This window comes from Apodemus sylvaticus, chromosome 22, assembly GCF_947179515.1.
Source record: "Apodemus sylvaticus chromosome 22, mApoSyl1.1, whole genome shotgun sequence".
NCBI lineage: Eukaryota > Metazoa > Chordata > Mammalia > Rodentia > Muridae > Apodemus > Apodemus sylvaticus.
In genome coordinates, this window is record NC_067493.1 from 10384557 (window position 1) to 10398535 (window position 13979).

The following is a 13979-nucleotide window of genomic DNA, read 5'->3' on the forward strand; positions in this document are numbered from 1 at the left end:
CTCTTTGCTTCCCACTCTTTGGCTCCTTGGTATGTACGCAGAATTGTCAAACTAATTGTGAGTGGCTCTTGAAAACCAACATCTGTCCAGAACCTTCCTTGTGATGTGATATGATGTGATTGTGGACTCAGTGTCATTCCTACACTAGACCCTGAAGTCACACACACTCTAGAAATGGGGTGTGGGGGAGTTGTTAAAAGTATCATTTTTCCCAGACATGGGCTATCATAAGACTTACTATGACCATAGTCTATCTTCTTGCTCTTCCATAATGTTGAATAGTTTTATCTGTGAAAGTGTGGTCCCACAATACAACTTATTCCACAAGTAGAATGCATACTCTATCCATCTCCTGAGGGCTGTCTGTCTTCCAGGTCACTTCACCCACAGAAAGGTAGAGACAGGATAAGCAGGTTTGTTATGCCTCAAACCCACTGGGGATTGATGTTCTCCATGTGCTAACAGTGTCCTATTATTGTTGTTGTTATTATCATTATTATATTATTTTATTTCTTGATTTATAATCTAGCCTTGGCTTGCACCCCAGCCCCCCAGTTATAGAAAAGAACTGCAGGGACAAAAATGGAGAAGGGGCTACTAGTGTTTTTTAAGACAATGGCAGTGGGCAGTGGTGGTGCACGCCTTTAATCCCAGCACATGGCAGGCATAGGCAGGAGGATTTCTGAGTTTGGGGCCAGCCTGGTCTACAGAGTGAGTTCAAGGACATCCAGGGCAACAGAGAGAAACCCTGTCTCAAAAAATCAAAATCCCCCACCAAAAAAAAAAAAAAAAAAGACAATGGCATGATTTTTGCAATGAAGTCCTCTATGGAGGGAATTCATTCTGCATCTTCTGGTTCATTGACTCTGGATACAGCTCCATGTCAAAACTGTTTCCTCAGCATTGTAGCTCTGACTCAGCACCTCAGGACTGTTTTGTTACACAAGCACATGCATAATGTGTTTTAGGTTGTGTTGTCCAGATGGTGCCAGCCTATAGAGCAAACTCATTTACTATTCATATACGATTGAGTACTGTGCTTTCTGTTGTGTATCCTACCTCAAAATTGGACACCTTAGAGGCAATAGAGATTGTCCAACAGATTAGAGCCCTTGCTATGCTTTTAGAGCACTAGGATTCGTTCCTGCTACCAACCTGTAGGCTCTTATCCTTCCAGCTCTGTGGAACTCAACATTTATTCAATCCTATTCCCACATCTGAACTCCTGTGTGTGTAGTGAATATAAGTTCATGCAGGCAAAACATACACATTACACATAGAGATACAGACCTGTGGGATGCAGCTCAGATACCATTCCCAGCCCAGCTACTACCACCCTAACATTCCCACATCAAGCACCTAACAATCTATAAAGTAAAAGGAAAACTCATTCTGATGTGCAGAATAGTTCTCCATCCTTCCTCACCTGAGCAACTTTTTCAGGTGGTGACTTTGAAAGCAGACACTGTTTACCTGTGTTCTCCTGTGTTTCTTTAAGGGGGTTATTTACTTATTTATTTATTTTATTTATTTATTAATTTATTTCTGGCAAAGTCTCTCATACATGACTTTCCACAAACTCCACAAAGAAAGACAGACAGGACATGCAAGCATTCAAAGACATTATTCTATCTAGATGCTTTTTGTTTCAATCAATTGCATTGTGGCCCTGGTCATGATAGATTCATGCTAATCCTGTGGTGAAAATGCATTCGGTCTTCTGTGATCCTAACAGTCTTTAGGACCTCTTGCAAGGTTCAAAGTTCTAAAGTCTCCTCTGACAGTCAAGGCAATATCTTGAAAGCCATCCATCAAGAACATAGAGAGAAGTAGGCAGGACTCTCATGAGCAAGTGGAAGGATTTTCATGGAAGCAAGCTCCTGCCCCTTTAAATGATGGCTGCAATCCCTGCCAGGGGATTTTGTTTTTTAAAAAAAGGTTCTAGAGAAAAATCAGCCAGGACAACCAAGGACACACAGAGATAATACAAACAAATACAAAACAAAATAATTTACCCACCTACAGAACCCAGGTATGCAGATCTCATCTGAGCAACCAGAGTGTGTGGAGTTCCAGGCCCCTTCTAAGTCAAGCATCTCTGAACTGTCAAACCCCAGAGGCTGCTGTTGCAGAGGGAGTGGCCATGTCTACATCCTATCTGACAACTGACCTAGGCTGTTTCACTCCTGTAGACGTGGAACTCACGTGTGTCCTAGAGTGGGACAGTATGATTAGCTGCCTCTGTTGCTGTTTACCTTGTGTCCTATTCCTTCACTGATCTGACCAGCTCACAGACCATTCCTCTAAAATCTACTTCCTAAGGGATTTATTTCCTTGTTCTGAGAGTTGATACTTTTCTTCTCCTTCTCTCTGCCCCACCTTCACCTTCTCACCACCCCACACCCTTGTGAGTGCTTGGATCATCAAAGAACCTGACCACCTGAAATTTTATCAGTGAATCTGTCTACCCAACATGAAAAGAATCTCTTGGGGCTGGAGAGATGGCTCAGCAGTTAAGACCACTGACTTCTCTTCTGAAGGTCCTGAGTTCCAATCCCAGCAACCACAAGGTGGCTAAGAACCTTCTGTAATGAGATCTGATGCCCTCTTTTGGTGTGTCTGAAGACAGCTACAGTGTACTTATGTTTAATAATTAAATCTTATATATATAGGAATTTCATTTCAGACAGTGTCTCACTATGCAGTCCTTGTTCTTTTAGAATTTACTCTGTAGACCAAACTGACCTTGAACTCAGAGACCTGTCTGCCTCTACTGTGCTAGGATTAAAGGTGTGCACAAGCATGCCTGGCTCTGGAAATCCTTATTCAATTACAAACCGTAGAGACCTTTTGCTCTTCCTCGGATACCCTCCATGAGCCCCATTTCATGGCTCTGGCAGTCAACCTTACACAGTAACATCTGAAATGATGGTGGCTTAAAGGAAGTGTTTTGTTCTTGCCTGGACCTGATATCCTGTCTTCTCTTTGTAGCCAGTTCCTAAGTTCTGAATTCAAATTGTTCCTTTCTTGTAGATGTAACCTGCAGAACCCACAGATCCCCACAACCCAAACCCCTGCTACTTTTACCCACACTTCCACTCTGCCCTTTACTGGGAAATAAGATAAGAAATCCTAGTGGATGAGCCAATCTTTTGTTGCTATGAAGCATGTCAGTGTCCACATCCCTCCCCTAATGAAACTCTAAAACTTTAAAATTGAGAAATTTCATTGAAAATTATACAGATAAAATAGTAGGCCTAAAATCATTTCTAAATTAATTGCCAAATTAAGTACAAATATTTTGTAATAAAATAGAAGATTTACAAGGAAAATATGACAAAATTGAAGAAGTATATAGAATTTTTTTAAATTTAAGATAATCATGGAAAATTATACAGATAAAATTGCAGGCACATAAATATTTCTTAATCAATCAAGAGTCAAATTATAAATATTACTGACATAACTAGAGATTTACATGGAAAATAGTTCTGATCAAATAGAAGAAATATATAGACATCACATTAAAAATCACAATTTTCACAGAAAACTATACAAATAAAATGGTAGGCATAGAAACATTTCCAAATTAATTTGAAGAGGAATTATAAACATTTTTGATAAAATTGAATATTTACATGGCATATATTTTTGATAAAAGTGAAAAAATAAATATAAAAACATGTTAAAAGTGACAATTTTTATGCAAAATTATACAGATTATTTGGTAGACATAAAATATATGGCTAAATTAACTGAAAAATGAAGTAGGAATGTTTTGTGATAAAAAGAAGATTTACATGGAAAATTTGACACAATTGAAGAAATTAATAGAAAATCATATTTAAATCTAAGATTTTCATGAAAAATTATACACATAAAATTGTAGACATAAAACATTACTAAATTAACTGAAAGTGGAATTAGAAATATTTTGTGTCAAAACTAAAGATTTCCATGGATATTATTCTGGAAAAAATTGAAGAAAATATAGGAAATAGTGTTAAGTTTTGCGATTTTCTTGAACAGTAATACAGATCAATTGGATGATATAAACTATTCTAAGTTAATTGATAGCAAATTATAAACATTTTCTGATAAACTTGAAAAAGTAAAGGGAAACATTTCTGATAAACTGAAGAAATATAGAGAACAATATTGAAATTTAAGATTATAATGGAAAATAATATAGATCAATTGGTTGACATCTGGACAATAATTGAGGAAGAAAGTATAAATATTTTCTGACAGATTTGAAGAAACGTGGAAAATAAAAGTGATGAAATACACAGGAAAACATGTTAAAAATTGAAGCTTATCATAGAAAATTATACAATTATATTTGTACTCATAAAATATTTCTAAATTAACTAAAAGTGTAATTATAAGTATTTCCTGACACAATTAGAGATTTACATGGAAAACATTTCTGACAAAATTAAAGAAATATATAGAAAGATACATTAAATTTCACAACTTTCAGAGAAAATTATGCAAATAAATGGTAGACATAAAAACATTGCTTATATAATTGAAAGGGGAAGTAAAGCGTTTTCTCATAAAGCTAAAGATACATAGATAATATTTTTAATAAATTGAAAAAACATAGAAATACATGTTAAAATGGATGTTTTTCATTGAAAAATTTTCAGATAAAATGGTAGGCATAAAAACTTTTCTAAATTAATTGGAAATGAAGTAGAAATATTTTGTGAAAAAATAGATTATTTATGTAGAAAGTATGCTTGGTAAACTAGAAAAAGGTATTAAATTTGACGATTTTCATGGAAAATAATATCAATAAATTGTTTGACATCAAAAACATTTCTAAATTAATTGAAAGTGGAATTATAAACATTTTCTGATAAAATTAAGATTAGTATGCAAAATAATATGGATATATTGGTTGAATTGAAAATATTTCCAAATTAATTGAAGGAGGAAATACACATTTTTTGATAAAATGGATGATTTAAGTGGAAAATATTTCAGATAAAATTGAAGAAATGCACAGAAAAACTGATGATTTTCATGGCACATTATTCAGATAAAATGGTATACATAAAATCATGGCTAAAATAATAGAAAAGTTACATCAAAAATATTTATGAAAACTGAAGAAAAATTGAAGAAATATCAGGAAAAAATAAAATTGAAGATTATCATGGAATATCATACAGATAAAATGGTAGGCATAAAAATATTTCTAAATTAATTGAAGTAGATTTATAAGTATTTACTGACACTATTACAGAATTAGATGGAAATAAAATCAGAAAAAAATGAAATACATCGAAAAACAAATTAAAATACACTATTGTCTAGGGAAATTATACAGATAAAATGGTATACATAAAAAACGTTGCTAAATTAGTTGATAAATGAAGTAGAATCACTTTATTATACAATTGAAGATTTATCTAGAAAATACTTATGATAAGTTGAAAACATTTATAGGAAAACATGTTAAAATAGAAGAATATCATAGAAAATTATACAGATAAAATGAAAGGCATAAAAATATTTCTAAATTAATTGAAAGTGGAATTATAAATATTTACTGACACAGGTAGAGATTTACATGGAAAATATTTCAGATAAATTTGATGAAATATATCAAAAACACATTAAAATTTCTGAATTCAAGGAAAAGTATACAGATAAAATGGTAAAAATAAAAATCATTGCTAAATTAATTCAAAAAAAGAAAAAAATTATACAGATTAAATTTTAGACAAAAAGCATTAGTAAATTGATTGAAAGTGAAATAATAAACATTTTATATCAAAATGCAACATTTCCATGGAGAGTGTGTCTGATAAAATGGGAGAAATATGTAGAGAATCCTGTTAAAATTGTCAATTTTCATGGAAAATTATACTGATAAAAATGTAGGCATAAATATTTTACTAAATTAATTGAAAAAGAAAGAAAAATCATTATATGAAAAAATTGAAGGTTAACAAGGAAAGTATTTTTAAGTGTTAAAAGTGACCATTTTCATGGATAATAATAGCGAAAAATTTGTTTATTTAAAACACATTTCTAAATAAATTGAAGGAGGAAGGACACACATTTTCTGATAAAATGAAAGGTACATGTAAAATAATTCTGATAAAATTGAAGAAATATCCTGAGAAAATGTTTTAAAATTGACAATTTGAAATTATTTCTACTTACCACTGCCGTGTAGTTTAGTTTTTTCTATATATTTCTTTAATTTAATCAGAAATATTTTCCATGGAACTATTCAATTTTACCAGAAAACTTCTACTTACCAATCAATTAATTTAGAAATCATTAATATGTCTTTAATTTCATGTGTATTATTTTCCAGGACCAGCAGTCTCAAGTAAACTGGAACGCCTAGATCTCTCAGACACTGGAACATCAACCAGGCAGTACACGCCAGCTGATATGAGTCCCACAACACGTATACAGCAGAGGACTAACAGGTCTGACTCAGTCAGAGAAGGCACACCTATTCCTCAAGAGACTGGAGGCCCCAGGAAGTGGGGAGGTTTGGTAGGGTGAGGGATGTGGGTGGGGTGGCGCCACCTTGTGGAGAAGGGGAGAAGTTATTGGATGTGGAACAGTCAGAAGGTAGGCCGCGAGGGGAAATAAAATCTGGCCTATAAAACAAAGGATTAAAGTAAGAAAATTAAAACAGGAAAAAAGAGAAACATTATTTCAATTGGACTGAATCTTGGGATATGTGCAGAGAGTGAAGATGTGCTTCCATCGTGTTGTTTATTTTTCTCTATGAAATGCATTTTTGGAAAGCAATTATAGGTTAATGTTTTTATGTGCCTGGGCATTCAGTTCAACTGTGCAGAGAATGTACTGCCCATTCTGAACATCTGAGTTCTGTTCCTCTATCCATGTCAGGTTTTTCAGAGCTGTCTCTGTGTCTAACTCAAGGATCAATGAATGCCTCTCACTTGCAGCTACACTTGTATGCACTTACAAGCACCTGTGTACCTATAGCACACACATACACATAAGTAAAATAATATAAACATTTTGTTGAAATTTTGTTAAATTTATTGTTCTAAATGGGTTGATTATCACTCATTTTATTAGAAATAATTTTATAATTCATTTCATAATAATTTTGAGCAAGTATTATGTGAAAATGTATGGATTTCAGCAGACACCTCCTAGGGTTATGTAATCTCACTTATTATATAATCCTGGTGATGGGTTCATTTTATCATATTTAGTGTTAATGGATATAGCTGCTTAGCCATGGCTGGCCACAGGTGTCCTTTAAAGACATTGATTTCTTTGTAAATGATTACAAGCTAAATCTACCAATCTCCCTTTTTTATGTAGGGAGCAATTTTTGTAAACAAATAATCTTTTGAGTACTACTGGTTCTGTAGTTGACAACATAATTTTAATAATTTTGACTAACTGTGCAATAACATTTTACCTCATAACATTGCAGCAACTGTATGTGTATTAAAATATAAAATATAAGATTCTTCACATTCTATAAATCATGAGTCAAAAATTATCCACAAATTCATAGATAAAAAATCATGTGAATTTTTAAAATGTGGGATCTAGCTCATGAATAACATCTTTAGTCATTTCGTTATCAGTTTATTTTTAATGTTACAAGTAATCATTTGTCCTCTTCATTAATCACACAGAGACATTGAATCTTGAATACCACCATCCAACTACTACAGTCCAGTTGACCTGTTGCCAATTTCTCTTCTCCACCATCTCCTGCACTTATATGGTGACTAGAAAATATTTAGGGACACAAAATTAAATATGAAAAAAATAAGTAAATGTTACTAAAATTCAATGTTGGAATATAAATGTAATTTCAGAGGAGATCAGTTATTATAATAAAGTTGTGTAGACTTCCTTTAAACTCCAGTTTGAATATATATATATATATATATATATATTTCTTTTTGAAGTGACATCTTCCGTGAATTTTCAATGAATACAATGTGGATGTTACTGAAGAATGGGTCTTAAAGGGACATTGTTAATGATCATATTTGCATATTTGCATGAAGACTTACTTAGAGAAGTGATAATATTTGTTAATGTTGATGCATTTTAGATCCATTCTTCATTCCATTATGAGAACAGAGTTGATGAATGTTATGGATTTAATACAATCACAAACACTCAATTGTCTTTTTGGGAATATCACTGTCTTGGGAGCAGGTGGCTCCCATTCCATCCTCCCAGAATTTTCTGAGTTAAGGACCTCAGTCAGAACTGCACACCAAGGGCATGCTCTGAGAAAAAAAAAATAGCTACATGCCTATATCAGTAGTTTTAACAATCTCTTCCATACTTACATTATAATAGCATGTTCACATATCTACAATCTTCTTTGTTTCATTCTGTATATTTTAATTCTTCAGTCTTTATTATTTTAACTTATGTTGTTATCCCCCCTCCTTGTTTTACCCCTGACACTTCCTCTTCTCATACCACCTCTCCCATCTCCAAGAGGATATCCACACCTCACAACTCTCAGACCTTAACAATTCCTGGGTCCTAACAATTCTCAGGGGGTAAATGTGTCTTCTCCTTCTGAGGCCAAACCAGGCCATCCTATACCATATATGTGAGGGCCTCATGTCAGCTGGTTTATGCTGCGTGGTTAGTGGTATAATGTGAGAGAGATCTTTGCTGTATGGGGTGTTTGAGATTGTTGGTCTTCCTATGGGTCACCCTATTCGTCAGCCTATTCCAACTATTCCATAATTCAACCACTGGGTTCCACAGCTTCTATCCATTGTTCAATATAATATTTTGTACTTGTGAGAAGAAAAAGAAATTTTCTGCCTCAGACTACTGGCCAATAAATTGAAGACTAGGTGAAAAAATAGGCAGTGCATTATCATATATGTGGTCCTACTGGAAATAAGAAAATGTGATCTGATTTCACCTTTGTAAATTATTTAGTTAATTTGTTTATTTGACTTGATAGATGGTTTCTACTTATAGACATGTCTGTTCTGGAACTCACTTCCTATATAAGGGCATAGATTCAACTGCCTTATCAAATTTTATTAGAAGTTATAAGGGGGGAAATATCCGCAAAAGCAATATGATGAATAAATTTGTAATAAGGATTTGAGAATTTTATTTCTTCCAGAGTAAACAAAGCAAGTAAAGGGGTAAAGATTTTATGGAGAATGTACACAAGATTGTCAGATATGATACTTCTAGTCATCAATAGAGGAGCCAGTGAGAGTGATTTCAAAAGTAGATACATGCACTATAATCCAATAATTGATAGGTTTGTGTCAACATTTGATAGAGTTCCTGAATTATTTATTCAAAAATATGATTTCTCCCTGACATTTTGGATAGAATTTCTGTCTGGTCTTATTAAAATGATGTAGATCTTGAGTACAAAGATGCATCCAAGCAGCCCTGCACTGGATGCTAAGATGGAGAAGATCTCCACAGCAACCATGACCTTGCCTTTGGTGCTATGGTAGACAGGGAGGAAGGTGACCCAGACACTGCAGAACACTAGCAGGCTGAAGGTCAAGTACTTGGCTTCATTGAATGTTCAGGCAGATTCCTTGAAAAGAAAGCAACAGTGAAGCTTCCAAGTGCTAGGCAGGCCAAGTATCCAAGGACACAGTAGAATGCAGTAACTGAGCCCTTGTTGCACACAATGATGATGTGGCCATTCTCAGAGTGTTCATCCATATCAACAAAGGGAGGAGAAACTGCTAGTCTTATTGCACACAGAATACATTGGAATAGGGAACATATGGAAATAATGTAGTTGGATGTTCCAGATACAAGGAATTTTCTCAACCTTCTTCTGGGGTCTGTGACTTTGAAAGCCAGAACCACAGTGACTGTTTTGGCCAGAACTATGGAAACAGCCACCGTGAACACAATTCCAAATGTAATTTGCTCCAAGATACAGGTTGCTTTTTTAGGATGGCCAATGAAGGAAAAGGAGCACAGAAAACAGAACATGAGGGAAATGAGTAATATGGAGCTGAGGATTCTGTTATTGGCCCTCACAATAGGAATGTCATGGTGCTTGACAAAGACACAGAGTACCACAGCTGTGAATGCAGAGAAACAGAAGGCTATTAAGGCAAGAGCCATACACAAGGGGTCTTCATAGTTTGGAAACATTACACATTTGTAAACACTTTTGTTGTGTTCTGTGTTGGCATACTGTTATTTTGTCCTATCACAATGTTCCACTGTCCCATCACAGTGTCCCACTGTCCAATCACAGTGCCCCACTGTCTCATCACAATGTCCCACTCTCTGATCATAGTGCCCCACTATCCCATCATAATGCACCACTATCCCATCACAGTGCCCCACTGTCCCATCACAGTGCCCCACTATCCCATAAACATGCCCCACTGTCCCATCACAATGCCCCACTGTCCCATCACAGTGCCCCACTGTCCCATCACAATTTCCCACTGTCCGATCACAATGACACATTGTCACATCATAATGCCCCATTGTCCCATCACAATGTCTCACTTGTCCATCACAATTCCCCATTGTTCCATCACAATGCCCCACTCTCCCATCACAATGCCCTATTGTCCCATCACAGTGTCCTATTGTCCCATCACAATGCCCCATTGTACCACACAGGGCCCCACTGTCCCATCACAGTGGGGGTGGGGAGCTAGGAGTGGCCGTGGCTTCCGAATCCAGGCAGCCTATCAGGCACTCCTCCTCCTCCTCCTCCTCCTCCTCCTCCTCCTCCTCCTCCTCCTCCTCCTCCTCCTGCTCCTCCTGCTCCTGCTCTGCTCCGCCCCGCCCTCCCTCTGCCTCCCGCAGAGTCCACTCCAGGCACCAGTGCCCCACAGGGCACTAAAGCCAGACTATTAATAACCCTCCGCCTGGCTGAGGGCTCAGGTCACACTCTGGAAATACCATCCTCAGAGCATGTTCGGTCTTGCCTCCCGCTGTAGGGACTCACAGAAGAGAGACAAGCCTCTCATTGGATTGAGAAGCACACGGAATCCCACTTACAGTAGGGCCCAAATCTTACAGCCTCAGACTTCTGAGAATGATTTTGTTAAAAATGGCAGTTGAAGTTATGAAGAGAGGGACATTGCCAGGCAGAATCTATTGGGATAGGTAGGACTTGGGGTAAGAAAACAGGTCGGGCACAACTCCCAGTACAGCCTGAGCCACTGGGGATTTACAGCCTGGAGGCAGAATGGGGGTCAACGGGTGGGAAATGACCGAGGGGGATCCAGGGACCAGAGGGAAAACCAGATATACTGATCTAACTGGATTCCTGTACGGATAGACTGGGGTGATCAGACCTTGCTTTGAAAGCCATGGGAGGACAAGCAGCCGACAGGCATGGGAGGGGTTGATCATACATGGGATGATGGGGGTTGTGGCTAAACTGACTTGTTCTAGTTAGAACTGGGTGAAGAGAACGCACCCCTGGGCCTCCGAGGAGGAGTCTGCCTGAAGTTTGGTCAAGGGGAGTGTTTCTATGAGCGGCATGCCTGCCGTTTCTATGAGAGTTTCTATGAGAGTTTCCAAGGCATGCCTGAGCTGCCGGTTTTCCACCTATGGAATGGGGCAGGAGAGGAACCTGCTCTGGACCTGTCATCAGGAATGCATGACGTTATAGACTTCGCAGGGGAGTCTGTGCTTTCAAGCTTTCAACTTTCAGTTTATCGGTTGCATGTTTGCTCTTAAGTGCTTCATAAACATTAGCCGGTGGAACCCTGCCCCTCTGCGCACGGATAGCCGTGAGCCCTATGACTGTCTCTTTCGGCAGGAGAGTTAACAAAAGTCATCAGACAACTTTTTCTTTGCATTGACTGCCTTTTGCATTCCGGAAAGCTTTTCACCACAGAGCTAGCTGCACCTCTAATCCTCTTCCTTCTGTAAAAGCATTTAACGTGATGGATTCACAAATAAAAACATCACACAGTGGGTTGAACTCGAACACCTGCCCGGTCCCAAATGCTGTCTAGCTCTGCGAACCCCTGTACACAGAACAGCCACGCCCTGGAGCCCCCACTTTGTGAGCCCCGTACACAGAACAACAGCACCCTGGAGCCCCACCCCCTTTATGAACCCCGTACAACAGAACAGCCATGTTGGAGCGTTCCTATGCGCTTTACACTTTAACTATCAATCACACCTTTATTTACAGATCCACCACACAGAACCAAACAGCAAAAATCTGTGATGGGATGGAAACTAGGAAAAAGATGCTTTCTAATGTCTTTTATGACTTGTGTCCGTTGCCTACGCTCTGTCCTTCCTCATTACCTAATATGGCCCTCCCTTGATGTTCTTTCTAAATGGTACTATGTTGTCCAACTACACTATTCCTCATGGGGGAATCCTAATCTATAATTGTGTGTGTGTATGTGTGTGTGTGTGTGTGTGTGTGTTTGTACACATGTGTTGATATATGTATGATGTGTGTGTGTTTGTACACATGTGTTGATGTATGTATGATGTGTGTGTGTGTGTGTGTGTGTGTGATGAATGATGTGTGTTTAAGTGGGTTTATGTAAGCAAGTAAACAGTCTCTTTTATTTCTGTATTTATTTTCAAATAGCACCTCATGAATCTTTCTAGACTGACCTTGATCTCACTCTCAGCTTAGGCTGGCCTTGAACTTTCGAGTTCCCCGTTTCAGCCTCCTGTGCAGGCTGGACGACAGACCAGCAGCACCAGGCTGGGTTTATATCTTTATTCTGAATAATAAAAAATATCTAGATGCACTGTTCTCCAGGTGGGATATTTTGAAAGCCCAGCTCCAGGAAGAGCCATTTCTAGAAACTTCTGTTCCTCCATCTTGCTAGGAAAATGAATTCAGAATATTTTAACTTACAGGTGCCTGGGGTTTGGGGTTCCAATCATCAGCAGATGGATAGCTTGGGACTTGCCATTTTCCCTTTGAGAGTATTGGAGTCCCAATGCTGCTTTCTTTACGGGGACTTTGAGTCCCAGGTTGAGAAACCGTTTTGATAGAAAGCCGTCCTCATAGGAGGTACTTTATTCAAAATAACAATTACTGAGAGGGATTGCTCCTGTGTGTCTTTCACTGTGGCAAGCTGCAGGCATGGCAGGAAATGTTCGCAGCCGTCTTTGTTAGGTAGTGTCAACCCATTTTTCAGATGAGGAAATTGGAAGCCTGTGCACACAGATGTCCTGTGCCAGGAACCCTGGTGGAAAAGCTAATTGTTTGAATCTTAGATCTGTACTGAGTGGGTGGGCTGAGACCCTTGGCTTTTGTTCCAGTAGAAAGAGGGTCCCACTGTCCAAACTTGACTGTCCCCCAGTACCTGGGTGGCCTCAATAAGACACAGAATGAGCTCCTCATGCCAGAAGACCTAAGCTGACGACAGGGCTGGGAACAGGCTGCAGCTGGGAGGGGCAGAGTGAGCCTGCAGCTAATTATGCGGGGAGTCACCCTGTGTGATGGACCATGTGGGTGCAGAGGCGAGGCTCTACGATGGGTGGGATGGGGGCAGCACTGTCTCTGGCTGAGTGCCTGTGGATTTGGGCGGGCTTTGCGGTGTGTGTTTAATGTGTCACTGGGCTGTATTGATTTATGGGTGAGTCTGTTCCGAGGATGTGCTCTAAGAGGCTTTCTTCTTCTTCTTCTTCTTCTTCTTCTTCTTCTTCTTCTTCTTCTTCTTCTTCTTCTTCTTCTTCTTCTTCTTCTTCTTCTTCTTCTCCTCCTCCTCCTCCTCCTCCTTGCCTAACTCTGTGTGACCTTCAGTGGCAGACCTGGGATTCCAGCCTAGGCCATTGGCTCTGACCCAGCTGTCATGCTCTCTGAAATAAGAGTCGCAGTTCGTGTTTGCGCAGCACTGACCACATACCAAGCCCTAGTTCAGCAGGTTTCCTGTCCCTTTGTGTGGGTCTTTCTATGTGGCTCAGATTGGGTGGGAATTTGATATCTTCCCACCTTAGCCTTCTTATTTGCTGGGGTTACCGCTCCTGCTCACAAC